Consider the following 14201-nt stretch of genomic DNA (forward strand, 5'->3'; position numbering starts at 1 on the left):
GTTTAGGGGAGAAGTGCAGGGAAAATCTTTCAAAGGGTGGTGGGTCCCTGGAACACACTGCCAGTGGAAGTAGTGGAAGCAAACATGTTAGTAATATTTCAGGCTTATCTTGATGGATACATGAACAGCAGGCAAACAGAGAGATAGAAACTGTGCATGGGCAATATGTAGCAGGTCTAAATAAAGATTAGAGTTGGTGCAGGCTTGGTGGGCTGAAGGGCCTATTCTTGCATTGTACTTATTGTACAACCACAGGATATTCATTAATTAAGTTCATAGTGTGACTCTTTTATTTTCCACACTTCTGATGGTCATTATACTTGTACCCAATGTTAACAAAATCACTGCCGCTGATAATGCCTTCAAAGTTATTCTTCTTATAAGTAAAGGCCAGTAGCTATCACTGAAGACATTGATGAGCAGTAGCCCCATATCCCTTCTTCCTAATGGATAAAAATAATTGGAATTCGCACAAATCACAGCAAAGTTGTACATCACCAGTTGGCTGGGTGGCTGGTTTGGAAGGCAGAGTGATGCCAACTCTGGTTTAATTCTGAAATCCCTGTGCTGTAGCTTCCTACAGTCATTCTCCATTTAAATAATATTCAGCTCCTCCATTCTTCCTGCCAAAGTGCACAATATTTTATCTGTCAAGATTCGTTCACTCATTTAAACTATTTATATCAGTCTTCATACTCTTCATGTTATCCTTACTACTTGCCTTCACATTTATTTTTGTATCTTTTACAAATTTGGCTATAATATATCCACTTTCCTCATCCAAGGTTTTAATATATATTCTAAATAACTGTGGCCCCAGGACTGATCCTGTCGCATTCCACTAATTACAGTTTGCAATTCTGAAAATAGTCTCAATATCCAGGCTCCCTATCTTCCATTTATAAGCCAATCCTTTATCTATTCTAATATACTATTTTGAACAGCATACTCTTATCTCATGAAGTGGCCTAACATGTACAATCCTATACCATGTTGATCATAAAAGGTCAATACAGAGAAGACACTTTATCTGATCACCAGTGTTTAAAGAAGGGACTTGGCGGAAGTAGAAGAGAAACTCAGTGGGACCATTGTGTACCATCTGCAAAATGCACTGAGGAAAAATAAACCAAGACTCTTTAGACAGCACTTTCCAAACCCACATCATTACCATTCGGAAGGAAGGTACATGGGAACACCAGCCCCTGCTTGTTCCCTTCCAAGCCACTTGCACCAACTGGACTGGAGCAGTTTAAAAAGAAGTTTACCACCATCTTCTCAAGAGAAGCTAGGAATGGGTAATAAATGTGGGCCCAGCCAGGGATGCACACATTTCACAAATGAATAAATTAATAAAAGATGAAATAGATCACTTTGGTCTTGAAACAAAATACTTCCCAGAAAGACAGTTATAAAGCTATGCAAGATAATTAATGAAAGAGTAAACCTAGAACAATACTTACAATGAAGTGTATAGGCCAATTGTCAATTTATACTAGTTTATGTTTTTTAAAAAGCTCATGATTTTATTATACTAATTATCTTGCATTTTATGGTGTCTAGTGGTTTCTTGTGTCAAAGAGGCAATTAACAAAATTACTTAGTTTCATAAAAGTTTTAGTTTGTGTGCTTTTGTCTTCTATGAGTTGTGCTTCTTGGAAAAAGGCCCATTTGTTCAAATTTTTTTGTTGATGGCACTGGGCCAGTGTCCACTCAGTTCGTTAAGCAGAGGTGTACCAAATACCCAGCAATAGCAATGGTATAATTACTATTGGGTTTATATTGCCAAATTAATTGCACTTTATGGTTAAGGTTAACATAAAACACAAATCACTATAGAACTATATGCATTTTCACAAAAAAAAGCATGTCCAATGCAAACTTACATTGAATCATCACCATGTCAAATGACATAAATTGTACTGAATTGGGAAAAGTTTACATTTTGCTTTGATTCTGGTAGATTACAGATTGCAAGATATTTGCAAATATACTTTTACACTGTACCTATCCAATTTTGGACTGTATTATCAACCATTTTTTGGCAGAAGGCTTAGGTCAGGAAGATTTGGACACTAAATATAAGCAAGGTTTGAGCAGTCTTTGAGGATGTCTGGAAAGTCCGAACCTCCAGGTTACAGTCCAACAGTTTAATCTGGAACCACTAGCTGTAGGAGCGCTGCTCCTTCATCAGGTGGTTCTCAAGGAGCAGCACTCTGAAAGCTAGTGCTTCCAAATAACCCTGTTGGGAATATAACTCGGTGTTGTGGGATTTTTAACTTTGTCCACCCCAGTCCAACACCGACACCTCTGAATCATAACCGAACTGAATGTGTGAACTCTGCAAACTACGTTCTCGGAGGGGTGGGGTCAATTGTATCAGACGTTCTCATGTCCCGGCGTAAACTCATTTCTATATCAGAGGTATCTGTCAGGGTGTATACCCGTCTAAAAATGAACACAGCGCCATGTTTAAATATCCTATCCACTAGTTAATGTCATCCTTCGAAATCAACGCCGCCTCTTGAGTTGGACAGTTTTTTTTTGTCACACACCAGTTGAGGTAAGTTTCAATTATATCAGATAATTGTTGGTTTTGGTCAAAAAATTATGTTGGGAAGAGTCAGTCCTGGGGTAGACACCGCCCCGAAGGTGTCCGGAGGGAGGAATAGAAATAAACTTCTGCATAATTAACCTGAAATGTCAGTAGTTTTGAGCTTTTTTTATTAAAATTGAATGACACTTTTCGTAAATGAGTCTTGTTCTGGGTGAGATGACCATCTGATCCATAAATGTGAGGGCCGTGATTATAGTGGCTCCCTCTTGGATTCGTACATTTTTCTCTTCCTCTCCTTCTATCTCCGTGTGTGTGTGTGTGTGTGTGCAGAGGGAAGGGAGGTGGCTCCGCGCTGCTAACTCCAGCCACAGGAAGTACAGCACTGGGTGAAGCGGTAGTGACAGCAGTCCAGATCATTTGCAATCCTGTTCAGACTTTAAAACTGTCACCCGAGTAAGTGCAAATTCCTCTTGCCTTAGTTCGGGAAATGAGACTTTAACGCTGTTGCTTATTTCATGGTTTGTAAAGAATTCGCATTATCTTGCTGAAAGCAGCGAGCGTCCTGACCCTTGTAGTGCTCGGGGTGGAGTTAATGTCGAAATACGGTCAGAAATCCACTGCTTTACGGGGGGAAAAAGCGTAAGATTTTCATCGATTTCACATTTAGTGACATTATTTAACGGTTAAGGTTGTATTTTAAACAAAAAAATTATAGTGAGAAATGGCCATTGCGTCAGTAGTAAACAATTGAGCCGTGGCTCAGCAAACTGCGGGACTGTTGTTGGAGGCTGGGCGTTATTTAATAATGTTGTGAAGCTACAGGAGAATTTTAACATTAGCTTCTTTTCAAGAATACTGAGGTGTTGTACAAACACACATTGGTTGCTGAGCAAATTGAGAGTTGCTGTTAACTTCTGTGTATAGTGGCGCATGTATTCCCTCTGTTTTTGGATCAGAAAGCAAGCACATTTTAAGTCCAGCAGCTCATTTGCATCGACGAACCATGCTGGGATGCTTGAATTAGCAAATTTTTTTTTCTTTCATTCATTCTCGGATGTGGAGGTAACTAACAAGCTCCTCCCCCATTGCCAAGTGACAGTGGTGGGGCGTCTGCTGGGAGCACTGAAATTTCATGGAATTCACGCCCAAACACAATTTGCAACAGTTTCTGCGAATCGCAGCAATACAAGGACTGAACACTTACTTTGAAATAGTGGTTATGTGGACTTTGTTCTGTGTTTATATCGGAAACGTTTGAGTGTCTCTATAGCAGCTGGAGAAAGTTCAGTCCTGATCATGACTAGGTGTTGAGTTTCTCATTCAGAGGGGTTTATTGGTAGCATATTCAGCATTTGGAATTAATATCTATATATCTGCTACTCGGGGAAATATATTTCATGGTTCCTGCAAGTTTGCAAGTGATTAGTTTTATGTGAAGGGTAATGCTGCACACTCAGTACGTGTCCTGACAGTAGCACTGACCAACCCATTCCCCCCAATGCTTTCCAATTCCCACATTTTTTAAACATTTACTAAGTTTATACCTTTCTCCTATCTCCCCTCGTACCCCTCCTGAGCTCACCTTGTCCAGGTTCTCTTAATCCTATTCCCATTGAAATGCTAATCATTCAGTCACGCCCTTCCAATTTCCCTTTAAACGTCTCTCTCTGCAGGTGTTGACTTGTTGTCCTTTTAAGTCTGCTGGCCTCACTGAAAGGCTTTTGCCTGAAATGTCGATTTTGCTGCTCATTGGATGCTGCCTGAATTGCTGTGCTCTTCCAGCACCACTAATCCAGAATCTGGTTTCCAGCATCTGCAGTCATTGTTTCTACCTGGCCTCACCTTCTGCTTCTCTTGATCTCCAAGGTCCAAGAATGTGTTCTCTTTCTCCTGAACTCGTTCCCCTTTTTCCAGGAACGGTTTATGCCAACATGATAAATGGCAGCCTGTGTGGTGGTAACAAAGCTGCATTCCCCTCTTCTCCTCCAACACCTGTCCACTGTTATCCAGCAGGGCCATACTGCTCTCACTTTGTGATGTCTATGTAACTATAATGTGACAAATGCTCATAATAATATATTATCATTTGGGAACTATGATTCTAAAGTGGATGAAAGAATAAATATAGGCTTTCAGTTCGATAAAGGTCAGAAAATCATTTTGCAGCATGAGTTTTTAAAAAAAGGTATCAGGAAAGAATATGGTTTTAGGTGAATGGACAGCTAGTCACCTAGGGCGATGAGTGCTAGGGTATTTGCTGACTTGGGTTTACTGCCCAGAGAGAGGAAATTAAAAAAAGGCCCAGAAGTGGGATAATTCAGACAGAAGAGGGAACTGGCATTAGCAGTCCAGCTAATTGGGTCTGATGGGAAATGTCCTGATCTGTTTGGATGGAAGCCAAAAACAGAAGGCTGTGGAGATTGGACAGGATGACTTCCTGCAAAGCTGTTGCCAACATGAGATTAAGGAACTCCTGTTTAGCAGTAAGTGAGCTGAGTCAGCTTTTTTTTTAATTATCTCAGAGCAAGATTGTTAACTGAAGTGGCATCAACTGAATGTAGAGATTTGATGAAAAGAAACTGATTACAGCTGTGAGCTGAGCAATGCCCTCTTGGCATGGAGACAGGATTAACCCTTACTGAGGGTTATGTCTGTAAGGTTGTTGAATAGTTAGAGTTGAATCTTATCTTGATGTATTTTTAATTTAAAATGGTCCTTGTATTGTGTAATATTGTTCATTTTTACTCTTTTTCAAAAATGTTTAACAAAATAATGTAAATGTACATTGACAGACTCTTATTCAGTGACTGACCTCCACAATGATTCAAAAAAAGTCAACGTTGTGACAAAAACTGAAATTACTAGAAAGGTTCACAGGTCTGGCAGCATCTGAGAAATCAGAGTTAACGTTTCTGGTTCAATCACCCTTCCTCAGACTATGATTTCCAGCATCTGCAGTTCTTCAGGTAAAACTTGTGGTCATTAAGCAAGGTCTCCTCCTCGGATTGACTTGTCTCATGATATCAGCTGGATTCAAAGCAGCAGTAGCCAGTGAATTTCTTTGCAGAATTGTTACACAGAGAAAGGCCATTTGGCCCACTGTCCTATTACCTTGTCCCAATCTCCTGCCTTTTTCCCATATCCACGAACACTATTTCTATCTAAAGAACCATCCAATGCACTCTTGAATACTTCAATTTAACTTGCCTCTGCACGATTCCAGGCAGTGGAATATTAACTAGTTATATAGCCAGAAACAGAATCTTCAGCCCAACTGGTCCATATTGACTAGGTTTCATAAACTGTATGAATTAGTCCTATTTGCAGGCATTTGGCCCATATCCCTCAACCGTTCCTATCCATGTACTGTCCAAATGTCTTTTAAATGTTGTAATTGTACTTCTTCTGGTAACAGCTTCCATAAACCCATCACCTTCTGTGTGGAAAGGTTGTCCCTCAGATCCTTTTTAAATCTTTCCCCATGACCTTAAACTTATGCCTTCTAGTTTTGGACTCCCCTGCCCTGGGGAAAAGACCTTTAGCTATTCATGTTATCTATGGCTCTTATGATTTTTATAAACATTTATATGATCACCTCTCAGCCTCCTAGCCTCCCAGCCTCTCATTATAACGCAACCCTCCAGTGTTGGTGACATCCCAGTAAAACCTTTTTGCAGCCTTTCTAGTTTAATAATGTCCTTCCTGTAGTAGACCAACTAGAATTGCACTCAGTACTCCAAATGTGGTCTTACCAATGTCCTGTACAGCCATAACATAACTTCCCAACTCCTGCACTCAATGCTCTGATTGATGAAGGCAAGTGTGCTAAACAGCTTCTCCACCACCCTGTCTACCTGCATTGTCACTTTCAATGATTTTTGTATTTGCACACCTAGTTGTCGGACAGATAGGGCCTTGAGGAATGGTCTATCATTAACTGTCTAAGTCCTGCCCTGTGTTTATCTTACTAAAATGCCAACACCTCACATTTATCTAAATTAAACTCCATCTGCCATTCCTTGGTCCACTGGTCCACACGATCAAGATGCTATCGTACTCTTAGATAATCTCCTCCTACCACCTACTTTGATGTCATCTGCAAACTTACTAACCACGTCTCCGATGTTCTCATCCAAATCATTTACGTAAATAAAGCACATCCCTGGTCACAGACCTCCAGTTTAAACAGCAATCCTCAATCCTCTATCTCCTACTGTCAAGCTCACTAATTAGTCCACCATATGAACCTTTTTGAAAGTCTTGCTAAAGTCTATGTAGACAATGTCTACTGCTTTATCTTCATCTATCTTCTTGGTCATCTCTTAGAAAATTTCAATCAAGTTTGCGCGTGGGAAATAGTATCTCTCAAAGTTATGCTAACTATCCCTAATCTAAATGCACATAGATACTGTCTCTCAATCCCTTCAACAACTTGGCCACCATTGATATCAGGCTCACTGTTCTGTAGCTCCCTGGCTTTTCCTTGCAGACTTTCTTAAATATTGGCATCACATTAGTTACCCGTCAATCTTCCGGCACCACACCCATGGCTATTGATGGTACAAATATCACTGCTCGGGGCCTCACAATGTCTTCCCTAGTTTCCCACAAAGTCCTGGGATACACTTGATGCTGTCCCAAGGATTTATCTACTTCATGTATTTTAAGACCTTCAGCACACCCTCTTCTGCAATGTGATCTTTTTTCAAGACATACCTATTTATGTCCCCAAGTTCCCTAGCTTCCATATCTATCTTCACAGTAAATACTGCTATGAAATACTCATTTTAGGATCTCCCTCTTCTCCTGTGGTTCCACACACGGATAGTCTTGTTGATCTTCAAGGGGCCTATTTTCTCCATAGTTATTCTTTTTGCCCTTAATATATTTGTAGAATCTGTTTGGATTCTCCTTAATTTTAGCTGCCAAATTTAACTCATGCCTCCTTTTTGTCTTCTGATTTTCCTCTTATGTATACTCCTACACCACCTCTATTCCTCAAGAGATTCACTTAATCCTAGCTGTCTGTATCCAACATGGCTTCCTTTTACTTGACCAGAGCGTCAGTATTTTCTCTAGTCATCCAGTGTTACCTACTCTGGCCAACCTTGCCCTTCCCACCAACAGGAACATGCTGTCCCTGAACTCTTGTTATCTTGCTTTTGAAAGCCTCCCTCATGCCAGATATCTCTTTTTATTGTTTACATCATCCCCCAAACAACTTTTGAAAGTTCCTGTCCAAGACCATCAAAATTGACATGCCCAATTTAAACTTTAACTTTTGGACCAGGTCTATCCTTTCTATTGCTATTTTAAAACTAATAGAATTGTGGTCACTGATCTCAAAGTGCTCCCCCACTGAGTGCTCAGTCATTGCTTTGTCTTATTTCCCAAAAGGTCGTCAGGTTTTGCCCCTTGTTTCATAGACAAGCAGGAGGCTGGAAGAGTACAGCAAGCCAGGCAGCATCAGGAGGTGGAGAAGTCAACGCTTTGGCTGTAACCCTCCTGAAGAAGAAATGCGTGTCTATGCCTTTGAAAAAGGGTACCAGCTCTTCAAGTCCCCTAGCAGTCTATTCCGATGTACTGATACAAAGTGGCTGCTTTTTTATATACAAAAGTTTACAAAACATTGCATGTTCTTAATTAGACAGATAACCGTGAAATTCAATAAATCGTAAGGAAGAAAAGTTAATTGACAGGTCTGCGTACGCTTGACTAATCACTCCTACAGGCCCTAAGCCATTCATCAGGTGGGAAAAACATAACCAGTTGAGTTAGGCGCCTGCTAGCGAGATAAACTCCTATCATAAGAGGTACCAGCCTGAGTTAATTGAAGAGTTCATAAAGCAACCTTGCACAGCTCACATGTCAGATACAATTGTTTTACAAAATGGCTTCTTAGCAAGGAGGGTAAACTTTTGACCGTATATCAGCTTCCTGAAATATTGTGCCAGAATCTCTTCAATGTTAGGCTTAGAATAATTTCTAAGCTAGGAGCAGTCTCCTGATTTTTAAGCACTGAATCACTCTATACCTGAGGCTGAGATGTTACCATAAGATTGCATTTAAACTGATTCATTAGTCTTCGAATTAAACATGCTTTCTTTTCACTTTTGTGATTCAAATTCAAATAAGACATAAGATCTGATTACTTAAAATTGACAGTGAGGCAGTCTGTAAGATCTGCCAAGTAGTCTGCAAGAACAGCAAGTAAGTTAATGCTACATCAGTATTACCTTTTTACAGAATTTGTATTTAATAACCAGTAATGGCTACTCAATATCATTATAAAATCTCAAAATGGAATTAAATTAAGTCCATAGCAGGTAAGCGCTAAGAGTTAATTTTCTACTGGCTTCAGCCTCAGCACTAAAATGCTCTTGCACTCTCTCGCGCAAGTCAGGGTCTTGTAACAGCAAAGATGTTTTTCTCTGTGTCTGCCCCGTTTGCAGGGGGTAATAAGAATCCATTATAATTGACAGCATCAATTACAAGGCTTTTGATAGTACCGAGTTTTGTTTCAGGGTCAGAATCAAACACTGTCATTAATTTCACAAGGGAAGAGCCATGAATGTTGTTATTTGGCTTCCTGTTCGCACAGATTCACCGATGCTAAGGCAAATGTTCTTAATTGCCTTAGAGCACCATGTTATCACTTGGTGAACACAGATGTCCCTATCTTCTGCATTCCTTGAGTTCCCCCCCCCCCCACTTTTTCTGAGCCTTCCTGCCTATCTATTTTGTAGTGTGCAGCAAATATGTAATATAATTCAGCATTACATGTTACTCTAAATGTCCATTGCTCTCGATGTGCTATTTTCTACGTTGGGGAGACAGGATGCCAACTTGCGGCACACTTCAAAGAACTTCTCTGGGAAACACGCACTAAACAACTCCACTGCTCTGTGGCCAAACTCTTCAATTCCCCCTCCACTCTACCTCAGCTGCCTCCACCGCCAAATTCTAGCCACCCGCCACCTGGAGGAAGAACACCTCATCTTCCACCTTGGGACCCTCCAACTCCACAAGATCAATGTTGATTTCACCAGTTTCCTCATCTCTTCCCCCTACCTTATCCTAGATCCAAGTCTCCAACTTGGCACCGCCCTCCCTGTCCATCTTCCTTCCCACCTATCCGCTCCACCCTCTGCTCTGTCGTATCATCATCACCATCTACCTATCGCATTCCTAGCTACTTTCCCTGCCCCGCCCCATCCCTTCCCATCCCTATCCCATTCCATTTATCTGTCAGATCCCTTGTCCCCGCCCCCCAAACCCCCATTCCTGATAAAGAGCTCATGCTGAAAACATCCACTCTCCTGCTCCTCGGATGCTGCCTGACCAGCTCCGCTGCTCCTTGGATGCTGCCTGAACTGCTGTGCTCTTCCGGCACCACTAATCCAGCTGTGCTTTTCCATCACCACACGTTTTGACTCTGATCTCTAGCATCTGCAGTCCTCACTTTTTCCCACACATTCACCTGCTGTATTGTCCAATTCCTAATCTCACTAGCATGTGGTAGCTGAAGTAATACAGAGGTGATTAACTTGAAATGCTGCTTTTTAACCTTCTGCCTATCTCCTCAAATTAACTCTGCAGGCCCTCATCCTTTTTTTCTATCTATGTCATTGGCACCAATGTGTACAATGACCTTCAGCTGCTCACACTCCCCTTTTTGAGAATTTGCTTGAACTGTCCTGGGATATCCTTGACCTAGCACCAAGGAGGAGAAACACCATCCTCACTTGCAGCTGCAGAAATGCCTGTCAATGCCTCTGACAAGAGAGTGACCTTATCCACATATCTACTCTATGAACATTTTTCTCATATCACCCCAGCAGAACAACAAACAAGAACATATTTTGGGATGTCTTCAAAGCATGCCATATGCTCAACTCATTAGAGTTCCAGATTTCTAATGGCTAAAATGAAGCTTTATTTAGGATGGCACTAAACAAAGAGAGAATGTTTGGAAGGCAAATCTTTAGGTGTTGAAGAGAGTGCACAAGACTCCAAGCATCTGTCTGTCTGACCCTCCAAACAACACCTGGTCTGTAAATGGCAGAGTCTGGAGAATATGCATTGGACTTGCAGCCATTTCAGAACCCAATGAATTGATTGGAGGCAAGCGATCATCAACTACATCCTCTGGACAAAGCTGTGCTGACCCAATCCTATTTTACAATGGAGTTCCAATCCTCTATAATCTCACCCTTCATAATGGACTCCAAAATCTTAGTAATGACCAAGGACAGGCTAACCAGACTATAGTTTCATGTATTCTTCCTTCCTCCATTCTTAAACAAGAGTGCTACATTAGCCATTTTCCAGACCTGAGACCCTCCCTGACTCCGGCGATTTTCTGATAGATCACCGCCAATGCCTCTACAATCTCAACTATCTCCTTCAGCGCTCTGGGACCTGTTGTCCATCTGGTCCGTGGGCTTTATCCACCTTCCGATCTTTCAGTTTCCCCAGCACCTTCTCCTTTAGTGATGACTGCTACCCTCACTTCTGCCCAGACACACTCTTGAAGTTCTGATATGTGCTGGTGTTTTTCACAGTGAAAACCTATTCAGTTCCTCTGCCATTTCTTTGTTCCCTATTAATACTACTTCAGCCTTATTTTCCAGTGGTCCAATGTCTACTCCTGCCTCTCTCTTGCCATTTACCTATCTAAAATACTCTCTTTATATTACGAGCTACCATACTCTAATATTTCAACACCCCCTCTTTCCTCCCCCCCCCCCCCCCCCCCCCAACTGTCCCTTGCTGCTTTTTAAAGGGCTTCTCAATCCTGCTGCTTCCCCTAAACCTTCACCATGTTGTACGCTTTTGCTTTAATGCTGTCTCAGACTTCCCTTTTCAACCATGGTTGTCTCACCTTTCCTGTAATAGGTTTCTTCTTTCTTGGCTGAATTTCTGCTGTGCATCCTGAATTTATCGCCAGAAACTCCTGCCTTTGCTGCTTCATCAGCTGCCCTTCCAATCAACGATAGCCAGTTCCTGTCATGTCTTTGTAGTTATCTTTACTCCACTGTAATACTGTTATATCTGATTCAACCTTCTTCCCCTCAAACTACAGGGTGAATTCTATCATATTATGATCACTGCTTCCTAGGAGTTCCTCACCTTAAGCTCCCTAATCAAACCTGCCTCATTAAACATCACTAAATCCAGAATTGCCTGTTCCCTAGTGGGGTGTATCGCAAACAGCTTCAAAAATCCATCTTGTAGAAATCTCACAAATTCCTTTTGTTGAAATCCACTACCAGACTGATTTTCCCAGTCCACCTGCATATTGAAATTCCCCAAGGTTATTGTAATCGTGCCTTTCTTAATGCCTTTTCTATATCCTGGTTTACTTTCTTCCCCATATCCTGACTACTGCTACTGAATGTTTACTGATGGGAGGACCCAACTCCCTTTTTTGCCTTTGGCACTTTATATCATTGAACATGCCATTTTGTGGTAAGCAAGGAATAGCTGTATACAAAAATCAATTCCTCTATATTGATGGTCTAAAGTGTAGCAATCCCCTGACTTGAAGCTTTTTAGCCAGAATGTGTGAAGAAGGGTTTCTTAGATTCATAACTGTAGTAAAAAGTGATATGTGGTCTGCATTTGTGTCAGTTAAATCTCCAGTCATTACAGTGTTAGAGGATTTTTGACAACTTTATATACCCATCCTCCCATGAGCACAATTACACATGCAATGCAATGTCTGAGGGATACCCACACCAACCAACCCAACAGCCCTGTGGCTGAACACTTTAACTCCCCCCTCCAACTCTACCAATGACATGCAAGTCCTTGGCCACCTCCATCGCCAGACCATAGCAACACGACGCCTGGAGGAAGAGCACCTCATCATCCGCCTAAGAACCCTCCAACCACAAGGGATGAATGCAGATTTCTCCAGCTTCCCCATTTCCCCCCCACCCAACCTTATATCAGTCCCAACCCTCGGACCCAGCACTGCCTTCTTGACCTGCAATCTTTTCTTCCCGATCTCTCCGCCCCCACCCCCTCTCCAGCCTATCACCCTCACCTTAACCCCCTGCCACCTATTGCATTCCCAATGCCCCTCCCCCAAGTCCCTCCTCCCTACTTTTTATCTTAGCCTGCTTGGCACACCTTCCTCATTCCCGAAGAAGGGCTTATGCCCGAAACGTTGATTCTCCTGCCCCTTGGATGCTGCCTGACCTGCTGCGATTTTCCAGCAACACATTTTTCAGCTATTGTCTGAGGATCTGGAACATTTTTCAGTGTAGGACTCTGTTACAAATTAAGGAAAATAAGATTAATGCTCAATATAACCTCCTGTATGTAACAAGATATTGATTCTGTCAGCAGCCAGCTAAGCAGGATGCAGATACAATTGACAGAAAATGATTACGCTTTTGTTGGCACTCTTTATCTGCTGATGCAATGGCATTTAATGAAACTACAATCGATTGCATGCATTCTGTAACTTTAAAAAAATTTCGAATGCAATCACATTTTAAACTGTGATGTTTGTATGTAACTCCAGACTCAATGACCAAATCAGTTACCATTTCTATAGTTTCTATACCAATATCTGCTGCAAAGGGTTTTGCGACTCTTGTCTGAAACCACCCACCAAAATTTGGAAGTTATATGGCGTTAGAGTAATCAGATTTGCAAATAAAGCTATATTTATAAATAATTATCTGTTTAGAATCTTGAGGTAGACTTATTTTAGTCATAGCACATTGTATTGTGCAAACTACTGGCAAAATATCATTACCCTATTCTGTCTCACATCAAGTTGTGGATAGTAAACAATGGATGTTGTATAAATTCATTCATTGTTTTAATATTCCTGGCATTACTGACAGCATTTTCTCTTGGGATATGACCAGGCTGCATCCCTTTGTCTGAAAAGGGGTTGAGTGAAGTAGACTTGATGCTCTAAAAGCAGAGAGCATGAAGAGTCAACATTGAAATATATGTACAATACTGCTGTCGGAAACATAAAAGTATATTTCACAGCGGCGAGAAAACAGGCAGCTTGTCTCGACCTGATTAACAAGATAGTAGTCTTATGTTGTCAAAATATGAATTATACAGGGTTAAGTAAACAGTGTGTACTTAGTGTGCCGTCTCATGTTAGTGTGCCATAATTACGTTTCACCTAACTTCAAAAATAATTTGGTTTCTTTCACCCAGTTATTTTTATTTGTCCTTGCATACTGTCAACTTATGTTCAGGTTGTTCTTATCAAATCATTGAGGGTTTTCTTAATTCCAAATCTGTGCTCATCATTTCCAAATTTTGTGTTTGAACCTATTCAGTTGTGTTTCCACACCTGAAATAGACCCTGTAGGACATTGTTGTCGTCGTCGTCGTCGTCGTCGTCTGCTGTAGCCCTATATACTTAAGATCTCTGTATTCTTTTAATTATGCCTTCTTTTTGTATCCTTCAGTTCCTTTGCCATGTATTTGGCAGCAAAGCATTAGTTCTGCAAAATGTGTAATTCCTTCCTTAATATTCTTTGCGTCTGTCTGTCATTCCGTCCCAGTGTTTGGGCATCCCTGACTTTCTCTGTTATCAAGTTTTTGATTATCGGTTCTTTTATAACCTTTTGTAGCTCAGTGTTGCAATTTATCTGATAACACA

General features: G+C 41.2%; 1 protein-coding gene across 2 annotated transcripts in view; it reads left to right on the forward strand.

Moving 5' to 3' along the window:
* Positions 1–2368: 2368 nt before the first annotated feature.
* Positions 2369–14201, forward strand: part of LOC132815011 (copine-3-like) — a 71164-nt gene continuing 59331 nt past the window's right edge. Inside the window, exon 1 of one of the 2 annotated variants that reach the window (XM_060823639.1) lies at positions 2369–2563. The gene's annotated coding sequence lies outside the window, so the exon portion shown is untranslated. Of the gene's footprint in view, positions 2564–2906; positions 3011–14201 lie in introns of those variants that run through there. The other variant, XM_060823638.1, reaches the window with a different exon arrangement.

The sequence above is a fragment of the Hemiscyllium ocellatum genome, chromosome 4, assembly GCF_020745735.1.
Source record: "Hemiscyllium ocellatum isolate sHemOce1 chromosome 4, sHemOce1.pat.X.cur, whole genome shotgun sequence".
NCBI lineage: Eukaryota > Metazoa > Chordata > Chondrichthyes > Orectolobiformes > Hemiscylliidae > Hemiscyllium > Hemiscyllium ocellatum.